This window comes from Pristiophorus japonicus, chromosome 2 (genome assembly GCF_044704955.1).
Source record: "Pristiophorus japonicus isolate sPriJap1 chromosome 2, sPriJap1.hap1, whole genome shotgun sequence".
In the NCBI taxonomy this organism is placed as follows: Eukaryota; Metazoa; Chordata; class Chondrichthyes; family Pristiophoridae; genus Pristiophorus; species Pristiophorus japonicus.
Window position 1 is genome coordinate 337,950,468 of NC_091978.1, and position 14,275 is coordinate 337,964,742.

At 42.5% G+C, this 14,275-nt stretch overlaps 1 long non-coding RNA gene across 3 annotated transcripts in view; it reads left to right on the forward strand.

Annotated features, from left to right (window-relative positions):
- The first annotated feature begins 7,032 nt into the window (after nucleotides 1-7,032).
- Nucleotides 7,033-14,275, forward strand: part of LOC139248705 (uncharacterized) — a 118,983-nt gene continuing 111,740 nt past the window's right edge. For 2 of the 3 annotated variants that reach the window (XR_011591059.1, XR_011591061.1), the window contains exon 1: nucleotides 7,033-7,120. This is a non-coding gene — a long non-coding RNA (uncharacterized lncRNA). Of the gene's footprint in view, nucleotides 7,131-14,275 lie in introns of all 3 variants that reach the window. The other variant, XR_011591060.1, reaches the window with a different exon arrangement.

Here is a 14,275-nt window from a genome sequence, read left to right on the forward strand (position 1 = left end):
TGGTTGTGGAATTGCACCATGGCATTAATCACGCCGGGCGTGACATTATGATAACAAATACCTCCCGAGATTGGTGGTGGCCAGGAATGGGATGCGACATTGCTAAGTATTGCCAGCAATGAATTATGTGCACCCAACATTTTCCAGGAAATGCTGTGAAATAAAAATGGCCCATCAACCATGCCCACGGGGACCGTGGGAGAATATACAAATTGATTTTACAGGGCCACTGCCAAACTCTCGAGGAAGAAATTACTGTCTAGTGATCATAGATCTATTTACACAGTGGGTGGAAGCATTTGCTACCCGAAACTGCACAGCGACGACTGTAGCAAGAATACTTGCAGAAGAGGTAATTCCCCGCTGGGGAAAACCCACACAAATTGACTCTGATCAAGGAACCCACTTCACAGGGCAGGTAGTAAAGTAATTGTGCACCACATTAGGCATCAAACAGAAATTTCACATCCCTTACCACCCCCAGAGTTCGGGGATGGTGAAACGGATGATCAGCACTATAAAGACAGCCCTGGTCAAGGCCATCCAAGAGACTGGACCTGCCTAGCCTGAACTGTTACCTGCCATATTAATGAGGCTGAGAGCAACTCAGAACCATACAACAGATCTAACCCCATACGAACTCATGACAGGTAGGACCATGAGACTACCTGAGGGATAAATTACAGGGGGATTGGACTTAGGTCCATTAAGGGACCACATTCGTAGATATGTAATGGAACTGAGCAGGTCAAGATGAACATACATCTTTATAGATAAGAGCATTTACCTTGCTCAAGAAATACAGACCACAGAGTTAAGAAAGGTAACACGACTTCTAGCCCGCTAGGTAGGCGCAACTTGGAAATGTCAAATGCGTGCTGTGGAAACATTTTCAAATGCCATAAGCTTATTGATGCAATTATGGTATAAGCCAGATGGCCATGTCCTGACCATAAAGGTCATGTAGATGGACAATGAATGTATACGCCTACTTGCTTATTGTATAACTGTCACAGACCAAGAGCGATTCTTTGAGATCGAGTCGGGATGGCTTAGTGAGGGGCTAACTAGTGACACTCGATCTCCCTTGCAAGTAAATAAAAGACTCTTTGACTTTCAACAGACTTCGTGTGGTGTATTCATTTAGTACACTACATCACAAGGTGTCGCTCCAATGTTTCTGCATCTCCCCCCCCACAAGGTGAACGGTTAGGATGTACCTGCTATCTTTATGCGAATGATCCCATCCCTGCTATTTAGGATTGGATCAATGCTGGGATTAACTACTGAGCAGGATTCTCATCCCGCTGCACATCCAGTGGCATCACAGCCTGCCAAGAATTTGAAGGAAAAATGAGATTGACAAAAATATCAGATCGCATGGAACCTTGAATATTCATTCCCATTAGTCACAATCTCAATCATCTGTCAGAATTGAATGAAATAAAGTCGATAAAGTTGATTTAAAACACCAATTGAAAGGAGATGTGGGGACTTTCGATAATTCAGTCATTTCCATTATCCACTGGGTGCCCCTTTTTCGGTTCCATTGCAATAAATTACAACATTACAACAGTGACTACAATCCAAAAATACTTAATTGGCTGTGAACTGCTTTGAGACGTCCTGTGGTCGTGAAAGGCGCTGTATAAATGTAAGTCTTTCTTTAAATAATGTAAAGAAGTTGTGATTGCAATTTATTTCCTTCTTCCTTTTGCCAATTTAAAATATCTCAGTAATGGTATTTTAATAAAAAGGTGGCTGACTAGAGTCCTCAAACAGTCAGTTGATTTTTACTTCCCTGTTGGAACTCTATTGGCTGCAGCCTGAGGCATGGAGACAGGGGTCATCTGTTTTATGCCAATAAAGATATCATAAAGCAATAACCGATGAGTGTGTGCATTGTGCTGCTTGACGGAGGATAGCCTGGATGATTGAAGGCCGAGGTTGAAGATTGAGTCCATCAGTCTCCCAGCCTATCTTCTGCTTAGTAAGACAGTATGCAGGAAGTATATTATTGCTATTCAATCACACTTTAGAATAGGAGCTATCTCCTATTTTTAAAAAGATGATAAATTGTAACATCCTGTTCCTCGGGGTGTTTTATTCTTGAGAAATAAACTTGCAACACTGCAGCTTTTCACCATAAGAGTCAAAAATATTTGCGTTGCAATGTTTGTGACTTACTAATTAACAGGCTTCTAAAAACTGGTCGTGAGCATTTTATTCTGTATATTTGCATGTAGAATAGTGTCCTATAATCCGTGAGTTAGTTGAATCAGTATTTTGCAATTCACTGCTTGGAATAAACTATTGTATCTTGGATCTCCTTAATGGGGAAATCTGACTGCCACCATGTCAGAAGTATTGTAAGAATAAATAGAAATGTCATCTGTATGGTGAAAATCTATAATATTACCAATTGAATTCCTCTAGAAAAAAGCCACATGCTGAAATAGAGAGAGAATTCTGTCTATGCATAAACTAGAATTTGGGGATTTTCAGAATATATTTATTTATATTAATTTTTTTAAATGATCTTTGGAATGAAATCACTGCTGATATGATTTTCTCTTGGGTGATTGAAACCATTTAGACTTTATGCCATTGTTATGGCACTGTCGAGCTGTTTTCAATTGTTTTCAAAGAATTTTACTGAGAGCGCCTTCTCATATTTGAGAGAGATATGATCACAATTTTATTTTTTAGTTTACTAAGAAGATAATCAACTTAAGACCTCAAAAGAGATATTGCACTGTGAAGCCTAATTTATGTGGTTCACTATAGTATAGTAGAGATTGTTGTTGTTTGCTGTCAAACAACGTAGATTGATGAACGGCAGCAAGCAAATAGCGCTAGAGCTAGGAGATAATCTATCACCACTTTCTCAACCAGACAACTGCATGAAAGTATTTATATGCAAAAGGGTATGGGAGTCACATAGTTTAATCCAAAAATAATGAAAATTCAGCAGGAACTGATATGAGTCACCAAACTATTTCTGGTTACTTGGCCTGTTAGCAGGGTTAATGTTAATATTATGGGCTATGACATGGCACATAGACAGCTTTCCAACCAGCAACACTCACTCAGAGGATTTGTGAGATTCAGTTTCCAGAGCCAGAATATGATTCAGACTGACCAACAATTACAAACTGGAACTCAGGAGAGACATACTGAGCACTGCCTCTCAAACTCATTTGGAATAAATCATAAGTATCAGCGGGCTTGCTGTTGGATTCTGCTCTCAGGAAACTGGCTCTGGCTAGTAAAGTGGAACAAAGAGGAAAAGCCAGGTTAGCTTTTTGCTGCAAATTGGAAACAAGGTCAGACACCTGGGTGCAGCAATATGAGACTTTAGCAGACAGGGAAGGCTGCCAGAGTCAGGAAATATTTATTCGCACGGAGCGTGATCAATAGCTGGAATTTAAAAAAAAATGTGTTCATGGGATGTGGGCGTCGCTGGCAAGACCAGCATTTATTGTCCATCTCTAATTGCCATTGAGAAGGTGATGGTGAGCCGCCTTATTGAACCACTGCAGTCCGTGTGGTGAAGATACTTTCACAGTGCTGTTAGTGAGGGAGTTCCAGGATTTTGACCCAGCGGCGATGAAGGAACGGCGATATACTTCCAAGTCAGGATGGTGTGTGACTTGGAGGGGTACTTGGAGGTGGTGGTGTTCCCATGCACCTACAAATTATTGAGGGCAGGATATTGGCCCCATTTTTTAAAAAAGCTATATGCAATAAAGGGAAAACAGTAGGGTTGGTTTTCTGGAAGGATGTCAGGGCTGGTTTTACTCTTGTTCCTGCTGCCAAGTGGACTGTAAGTAGATTACACTTCTAGTGCTCCTGCTGAGGTGTCCCAGTACCTGCTCTGATTTCTGGGTTTATGTAATTTAAATGCAGTGGATGTGCGCTGGGCACACCTCGAAACTTACCATAAAGTGCCCCTCCACTCACTGGAGGAAGTAGGTGTGTTAAAGGTACAGTGTTGTGTTGGATGCATGGGCAATTTTGGATTCTTTGCTGTACTGTTGTCTGTATTTTGAATTCTTCTTTTTTGTCATTGGTCTGCCTGGCTTGGCAAGTGTTTGTTTCCTCAGGGAAGCACACCATACAGTATTGGAGAATGAAATGGAGCTTCCTGCTTTGAGGCAGATTCTGTCATGGCCCTGCTGCAGGAGGTGAAGTGCAGGAGAAAAGTATCATTCCACCGACATGGCCGCAGGGTCAGTTGGACAATGAACGTGGTTGGCATGATCAATGCCAACAGCATTGGCATACAGTAAAGGCTGCAGTGCCCCAAGATATTCCACGATCTCACCAAGAGGGCTAAGTAGGGAGGTGCAACATCCTCTTTGCTTTGTACTATGCTCCATCTAGTAGTTGCATGATGTTACCTCATACATTTGCATTCTTGTGCTTCTCTGCAGTTTCCCATGAGTTCCCATGATGCCATCACCTCCCTTGTACAGTCTCACACCCTTCAGCACAAGTATGTCCAGGACAAAATTTTCTCAACTCTTTCCATGCCCTACCTCTGCAGGTTGCTTCCTCTTGCCTGCACTTACGAACTTGTCACCTGAGTATGATGGGCACCGAAGCCATGCAAAAGCTTTGGAGCAAGTGTTAGCATGAGGCGAATCTATAGCACAGCCCTTCACAACAGAGGCCCTTATTCCAGTGTTTGCATTGCTCATAAAGTGCTGTCATATATATTTGGGCTCCAATCTTACCTTCTCATTGAGCAGGATGCTGATGAGCTAGGACTAAAAAGACAAGAGATGGGTAAGGGCTTCTGCAATGTCATTGCTGCAATGGGATTTGTTCACACACAAATAACATGAAGGCAGTGGTTGGCTGGTGCTGTTAATTGATGATGATACCGTTTCTCCTGATAGACTTCAAAGGAGCCAAAGATCTGCCACCATTGCAGCAAAGAGGAAATTTGGAGTCACCATTTCTATTTTTAAAATGAGCTCTTAGACAAGACATAATAGGGTAAATTTCCAATATTAGTGCAGCTTACTCCCAGATGATTGGAAATAAGCGTCAAATACACCCAAAATGCCTGCTTCAGATGGGCATTCCAATACTTGCATTCCCTGCCCCATGATATTTGCTCATGACATGAAGTGATTGGAGATTTGACTCTGGGTCTCAAACCACCCCTGTTGATGAACCCTCGTTCCCTATGACCCGAAGTGCGCTTTTATGCACCCAATATTGAGTTAGTTTGTAGTAAGCTTCATAAAACCCATAATTGCCTCTTTAGAATTCTGGAAAGGGGCAAAACTGTGTGCCTCACAACAGAAAGCTCAAAGGTAGATGTTGCAGCAATTGTCGGAGAGAAAACCAAATAAAATCGAAGCAAAACACTTCAAGGATAACGCCTGTTTCATAAAGCCTGTTCTTAAAGCCCAGCGTAAATGAGACAGTAATAATAGGAAATACAATGTATTATGTTACATTGTTATTTTGCCTCATTTAGATATGCCCTACTGGTGGGGTGGGGGTGGAGAATGCTCCACTCGTCTGCAAGAAGTCATGACAAACAATATGACAGTCACAAAGATGGGTTCAGGAAAGGTTCAATTTTCCAACCATGACACATGATTGTAGGCAGTAAAACAGAGGAAAATCTAGCCCTATCTAGCTCTGGCTGGCCTGGCTCCACCCCACCTCTGCCATTCCCCACCCAAAAGAAAGCCCCATAAATCCTGTGGCAAAGCAATACCACCAGAAATCTGGCAGAATGGGTCTTTGCCTCTTTTTATTGACCTTTTACACAGGAGAAGTGACCTGTTGCCTGAGAACAAGGGTCAGGAATATCAGACTTTATAAATAAGGATGTAGATTACAAAAGCAAAGAGGTAATGTTGCACCTCTATAAATCTTTTGGATAGCTCACAGCTGGAATATTTGCCTGTATTTTGTGGTGAGTGGAGAAGTGGCTCTATTCGCTGCTGATCTGATTGTAAGCTGCCCACACAGATCTAGCAATCTTTGTGGCGTTGATTTCACCTTTCGCATTGTTAATTTGATTCTGGTGTAAAGTCTAGGGGATCTCCAGCATCCAGCAACAGTCAGCAAGCAGACTAAGCAACCAATCACACTGAAAAATTCTCACAGACGGCAAACCAGGAAGTAAAATGTACAGATTTTAATTTACTTTTTATAAGTTTTAAAGAGAACAAGATAAAGATCGGGACATACACATATGATTAAGGTAAAAGGTGTAGTACCAAAAATAAACTTAAAAATAAATACCTTTTATTATATTAAAATATGGAATTTTTATCATAATGGAAAAATGTGATATTCCTCAAATATACAATTAGATTTTCAGGGCCAGAGAAGCTGTTCAGCAGTAATTATGACTTAGTACACCTTTAAAAACCCAGTTACACCTCATTGCATGAAGCTTAGCTTTTTCAGGATGTTTTAGCAGTAATATTACAGGGTTAAAGGTTAAATTCACATCAAATTACTGATTCTGTGCTGATTGCCGTCTGCGGGGTCTTCAACCGTGCGCCCGGTAGAGGAGCAGAGAATCACTGACAGCAATTTCTGTATTTCGATGTTTAACTACGCATGTGCGGACAGGGTAATGACGGCGAATGCTGACAGTTTCACTGTCATTACAATCACAAAATCCGGGACATTGTGTTCAGTTTAGGCACTCTACCTTAGGTAATGTTTCAAGGCTATTGAAAAGTGTAGAAGAGATTCACTAAGATGACACCAGAAGTCGGAGGCTTTGGTTATGAGGAGAGACTGGAGAAACTGGGGCTCTTCTCATTAGAACACTCTTGCCTCAGTCAGAAGGCCAAGATCTGGATTTTCGAGTCTTCTGCACTCCGTTTTTTGCCCCGGAGTGTTGGCAATGGCAGCGGTGAGGTTTTCTGGGTGGGCAGTCAGCCTCCAGTGTCCCACAGCAATCTTCGGGTCTGGTTTTGCGGCGGCACAGAGTAGCACTACCCGGAAGAGCTGCGCCCGTGTGTAATGCCCATTCCGGCGCGAGTTTGAGCTCCTGCCCGAACCGTATGCCCAGAAGTGCGCCTCGCATTGACTGCCTGGGAAATCAGGGCAGTCCAACCATCCTGTCGGCGAAGAGGTGAGTAAAAGTAAGTGTGATTGTTTTTTCTTTTAATTTTTTTTGCGATTTATGTTGTGGTGGTGAGGGCAATGTTTTGGGAATGTTTTAATGGTCTTTTTTTTAGTTTTCCCCCCCTCCCCTGGCATCTCTCAGAGCACTCCCAGGCCGGCTCTTTAGCTCGGGAGTTTCCCATCCTAGCGCCAAGAGAGGTGTACAATGCCTCCCTTAGTGACCCCTGACGCAGGACCCAGATGCGCAAACTATTCATAGCCGCTAACTTTCCTGCCCCGCTGCCATTATCACCCCAAAAACATCAAAGCCTAAAATCCAGCCCCATAGGTTCAAGTTCCACTCCAAGACTTGAGCACACACTCTAAGCTTGACATTTCAGTGACTTGCTGAGAGAGTGCGTCATTGTTGGAGATGGTGATTTTTGGATGAGTTGTTAAACCTGTTCAAGTGGATATGAAAAATCTCATGGCACTATTCAAAGAAAAGCAGAGATTTATCCCTCAAGGAGCATTTTCAAAACATATTTTCTGGTTAGTTATTTCATTTCTGTGCACAAATGTTCTGCCGTGTTTGCCTACCTAGCAACAGTCGCTACACTTCAAATATAATTCTTTGGCTGTAAAGAGGTTTGGGACATGTTAAAATTTGTATGGGGTTTGGTAAAGTAAATTAAAAAAATATATATTTTCACTAGTTGCTGAATCAGGAACTAAATTTAACATTATCACTAAAAGAGCAAAGGGAGAGTTTTGGAGAAGTTGTTTTATGCAGAGGGCATTAGTACATGGACTGCCCTACCAGAAACAGTGGTGGAAACATAATGCATAATAGCTGTTAAGATAGAAGTGGATAAATATTTGAAAAAGCAAACTATCAAAGGTATGGTGATTTGAGTGCGCTGGTACCATATTTGTACATATTGACCATTGTTTTGAACAAGGTTAACGGTATTACATGCATAATTAATTCATTGCATTTTACTTTGGTATATTAAGAACATAAGAATATAAGAACATAAGAAATAGGAGCAGGAGTAGACCATACAGCTCCTCAAACTTGCTCCCCCATTTAATATGATCATGGCTGGTCCGATCATGGACTCAGGTCCACTTGCCTGTCCTCCACCCATAACCCCTTAATCCCTTATCGGTGAAGAAGCTGTCTATCTCTGTCTTAAATTTATTCAATGTCCCGGCTTCCACAGCTCTCTGAGGCAGCAAATTCCAGAGATTTACAACCCTTTGAGAGAAGAAATTCCTCCTCATCTCAGTTCTAAATGGGTGGCCCCTTATTCTAAGTTTATGCTCTCTAGTTCTAGTCTCCGCAATCAGTGGAAACATCCTCTCTGCATCCACCTTGTCAAGTCCCCTCATAATCTTATATGTTTTGATAAGATCACCTCTCATTCTTCTGAATTATAATGAGTAGGGTCCCAACCTACTGAATCTTTTCTCATGTCAACCCTCTCATCACCGGAATCAACCTTGTGAACCTTCTCTGAACTGCCTCCAAAGCAAGTATATCCTTTCGTAAATATGGAAACCAAAACTGTATGCAGTATTCCAGGTGTGGCCTCATCAATATCCTGTATAACTGTAGCAAGACTTCCCTGCTTTTATACTCCATCCCCTTTGCAATAAAGGCCAAGATTCCATTGGCCTTCCTAATCACTTGCTGTACCTGCATACTATCCTTTTGTGTTTCATGCACAAGTACCCCCAGGTCCCACTACACTGCAGCACTTTGCAATTTTTCTCCATTTAAATAATAACTTGCTCTTTGATTTTTTTTCTGCTAAAGTGCATGACCTCACACTTTCTAACATTATATACTCCATCTGCCAAATTTTTGCCCACTCACTTAGCCTGTCTATGCCCTTTTGCAGATTTTTTGTGTCCTCCTCACACATTGCTTTTCCTCCCATCTTTGTATCGTCAGCAAACTTGGCTACATTACACTCGGTCCCTTCTTCCAAATCGTTAATATAGATTGTAAATAGTTGGGGTCCCAGCACTGAGCCCTGCGGCACCCCAGCACCCCAGTAGTTACTGATTGCCAACCCGAGAATGAACCATTTATCCCGACTCTCTGTTTTCTGTTAGTTAGCCAATGCTCTATCCATGCTAATATATTATCCTAACCCTGTGAACTTTTATCTTGTGCAGTAACCTTTTATGTGGCACCTTGTCAAATGCCTTCTGGAAGTCCAAATACACCACATCCACTGGTTCCCCTTTATCCACCCTGTTTGTTACATCCTCAAAGAATTCCAGCAAATTTGTCAAACATGACTTCCCCTTCATAAATCCATGCTGACTCTGCCTGACCAAATTTTGCTTTTCCAAATGTCCTGCTACTGCTTCTTTAATAATGGACTCCAACATTTTCCCAACCACAGATGTTAGGCTAACCGGTCTATCGTTTCCTGCTTTTTGTCTGCCTCCTTTTTTAAACAGGGGCATTACATTTGTAGTTTTTCAATCTGCTGAGACCCCCCCAGAATCTAGGGAATTTTGGTAAATTACAAGCAATGTATCCACTATCCCTGTCGCTACTTCTCTTAAGATCCTAGGATGCAAGCCATCAGGTCCAGGGGAGTTGTCCGCCTTTAGACCCATTATCTTACTGAGTACCACCTCCTTAGTGATTGTGATTGTGTTAAGTTCCTCTCCTTTATAGCCCCTTGACTATCCACTGTTGGGATATTGTTTATGTCCTCTGCTCTAAAGACTGATACAAAATATTTGTTCAGAGTTTCTGCCATCTCCATGTTCCCCATTACTAATTCCCCGGTCTTGTGCTCGAACGGACCAACATTTACTCTAGCCACTCTTTTCCTTTTTATATACCTGTAAAAACTCTTGCTATCTGTTGTCAAAAGCTTCCCAATCTTCTGTCCTCCCACTAGTTTTGGCCACTTTGTATGCACTTGTTTTTAATTGGATACCATCTTTTATTTCCTTAGTTAGCCACGGATGGTTATCTTTTCTTTTACACCCTTTTCTCCTCATTGGAATATATTTTTCTTGAGAGTTGTGAAATATCTCCTTAAATATACGCCACAGTTCATCAACCGTCCTACACTTTCATCTATTTTCCCAGTCCACTTTAGCCAACTCAGCCCTCATACCTTCATAGTCTCCTTTATTTAAGCTTAGTACGCTGGTTAGAGATCCAACTTTCTCACCCTCCATCTGAATTTGAAATTCAACCATACTATGATCGCTCATTCCAAGGGGATCCTTTACTAGGACATTGTTTATTAATCCTGTCTCATTACACAGGACCAGATCCAAGATAGCCTGCCCCCTGGTCGGTTCTGTTACATACTGCTCAAGGAACCTGTCCCTTTGAACTCCTCCTCAAGGCTACCCTGACCAATTTGATTTGTCCAATCAATATGGAGGTTAAAATCATCCATGTTTATTGCTGTTCCTTTTTACAAGCCCTCACTATTCCCTGATTTATACTCCGACCAACAGAGTTGCTACTGTTAGGGGGCCTTTAGACTATGCCCACCAGTGACTTTTTCCCTTCATTATTCCTTATCTCCACCCAAACGGTTTCAACATCCAGATCATTTGAGCCAATATCGTTTCTCACTATTGTAGTGATTCCATCCTTTATCAATAGAGCTACCCCACCTCCTTTTCCTTTCTGTCTGTCCTTCCAGATTGTCAAATATCCCTGAATATTTAATTCCCAGTTCTGGTCACCTTGCAACCACGTCTCTGTGATGGCTAACAGATCATACCCATTTGTATCTATTTGTGCCGTTAACTCATCTATTTTGTTACGAATGCTATATACATTTAGATAAAGTGCCTTTAAATTTGTTTTTTTACCCTTTTGTCCTATTTGTTTCCTCTCTCATTTAAACTCACTTTTTTTATTTTTGCTTTCTAATTCCAGTTTTACTCCCCTCCCTACTGAATCTATTTTCAGGTTCCCATCCCCCTGCCAAGCTAGTTTAAACCCTCCCCAACAACACCAGCAAACCCCCCCCACAAGGATATTGGTCCTGGCTATGTTGAGGTGACATATTAATAGGACAGAACTCTCAGTTCTCACAAAGGGGCAAGGAGATGGGACTAAGTGGATACTTCTTTAAGAGAACTGTCATCGGCACAATAGGCTGAGTGGCCTCCTTCTGTGCTGTGATTCTATGATTCTAAATCATGTACATTCCCACTAGTACACTGACCGGCAGCTGAATACATTCTCACTAGCCTGCCCAGGATGCAGATATATTCCCATCACTAAATTACATGGGGATACGATGTATACTCAGCTGGATATTTGACTTCACACATTGCTTTTCCTATACATGAAACTCTCATAGACAGTGCTATAACCTATATTTAGCCTACCTTTCTGCTGGCTGGATCAGCTTCTGGGCTGCCTGAAATGATACCAGCCAAGAGCTGGTGAGCTGCAACAAGACACTCGTTTGGTAGCCGCAGCCTGCCGTCGTCATGGAAATGAGGCCTGGGTTTCAAAACGAACCAGGCCCCCCCACCAGTAATATCAGGTAGCTGGTCAGTGCACTCAATAGTTAAAATCTATCCCTATAGAATCATAGAAGTTTTGATGCAGCAGGGAATGATTTGGCTGATTGTGCAGCGCGAGTTCCCTTACTGCAGATATATACTTTAATCTAATTTCTTCATCCTTTCCACACACCCTCTATTTCTTCGTGTTTACCTGATTCCCTCTTAAATGCTTCTTACAATGCTTTATGTGAAAAGTTCTTTCTCATCTCCCCTTTTATGGTGTTACTGTTAATATAAGTTTATGATTCACTGACCAATTTTCCCATTTAATAATGAGAGTTCTGCTCTATTAATATGCCATTTAATATACCAAAGTAAAATCCAATTAATTAATTATGCATATAATTCAGTTAACCTTGTTCAAAAAAATGGCCAATGTGAATAAATATGGTACCAGCGCACTCAAATTGTAACATCTTAAAGGGTTGTTTTGTGTCTTGAGGGGGAGTAAGAGCAGCAATTCAATTATAAAATAGCCTAAGCTTTTATTGTAAATATAGCATTGACATGATGTAGCCCAGAGTGCCAAACTCAGAGTACGCATATAAAATTAAAACTAACTGTAGAAAATGCAACTCTGCCATCCACTTGGCAATAAAATTATTTTCAGCACTATCAAAAATACAATCATTATATAATAGCCTTTCACTTGCACTTTGGATACTGAACAACATTACTGATAACAAAATGACAATATCATCAGCATCACAACACTGTTTACATAAAGAAGAGCTCCTGTTCATGCAATATATTTTGAATATTTAACAAAGCCAATTCAAAACATAATGGGCCCGAAATTCACCATCCCTGAAGGGACGGCTACCGTGGAGTTTGGGCGGTCGATCGAAAAAATCGATCGGCCGCCGCGGTTGGGTACTTTTCCTTCCCCGAAGCATATTCAGCTCGGGGAGGATTTCAGCAGTGTTCACGACCACCAGAAATGGCGCGGTGAAGCCCGCTGTAAAGGAAGGTTTCCAGTGGAGAGCCGCGTGCAGGCCACTGGAAAGGGACTACCACAGCGAAATTCACCGAGAAAACGGTAGGACTTATCCCGGCAGTGCCTCCGCGAGGTTTTTGATGCGGTGCTCGAATGCGACACTGCTGGGGCCCTTTGGTAGGTAAAAAGTTTTCTCACTTATTAGTGCTTTTGTTTCATTTTCCAGCATCCGCAGTGTTTATCTTTTGATATAGGTTTATTAATTATTAGTGTTTTTATTTCATTTTCCTTGGTCCGCAGTATTTATCTTTTGATATAATTTTATTAATTGTTTTGGCTGCTGAGTGCTGCTCAGAGGTTTGCACATACCCCTGCACTTTTGTACAACTTTCAGGTCTGACTCTTTAGTGGAGTTCTGTGGGCTGCAGATACCTGCTTGGCAGGGTTCACCCTGAGGATGGGAGGAGTGTTGGGAGGGCAACACCTGGTACACCTGCTCAGAAGCAGGGCAGCACGCAGGAGAAGGTGCCGCCATCAGACAGGCAGCGGGCAAGGGAGGCAGCAGCCATGATTTGTTGATTCTACGCCAGACCAGTGTGCCCGCCGTCTTCACTGGCCTGAATCAGGATTGTGGTTGGCTGCTTGGGGACAAGGGATATTCCCTGTCCACTTGGCTGCTCACTCCTCTGTGGAACCCCAGGACAGCGCCAGAGCATACATACAATGACACTCATTGTGCCACCAGGTGCATTATCGAGCAGTGCATAGACATCCTCATGCACAGGTTCCGGTGCCTGGACCGCTCTGGTAGCACCTTGCAGTACTCTCCTCAACGGCTTTCCATAATCATCATGCTCTGTTGCATGCTGCACAACCTGGCCTTCAGGAGGGGACATCCACTGGAGATTGAGCCAGTAGTACCATCTGAAGAGCAGGAGGCACAGGAAGAGGAGAAGGATCCCAATTGCCCCAGAGCTAGGAGGTGTCAACCCATTTCCACCCTGGAAGGGTTGGGTGCAGACTGGTCAGCACCCTCCTGAGAGGGTGCGTCCTTACAAATATGGAGGTGCCTGACACCTCCTTTGCAATCTCCCTCTATGCATTATGTATTGGCGTTCTGCCAGGTCTCCCCATGTCAGGAAACAGTATTCTTCATCTGTCCTCCACACCGTCCATCAGTGTCTCCAGATCCATATCAGTGAACCTGTTGGCTCTCCTTGTACCTCTTACACCAGCCATCCTTCCAACCTCTTTCCCCGCCCCCCCAGGGCCTTGCTGCAAACCCTGGCCTTTTAACCCTTATCTGTATGTTGAATTTCTCAGTGCTGATAACGCTCAATTTAAGACAGCCACAATGCTGAAAAATCTACTTTGGAAGGGTTCATTAGCGCTGGAACCCATTTGTTCACTTTTGGAGCTGAATATGGCGTGGCCCAGCCACTCAAAAATGTTGGCGCGAATGGCGATGAAAAAGTGGGGGATCATCAGCTTTCCAGCAGTACTGAATTTCAGGCTGAATAACTGTAAGAGAAGGGAAAACCATCCATGGCTAACTAAGGAAATAAGGGATAATGTCAAATTGAAAACATGGACAAACAATGTGGCCAAGACTAGTGGGAGACCAAAGGATTGGGAAACTTTTAAAAGCCAGCAAAGAATGACTAAAGGAAT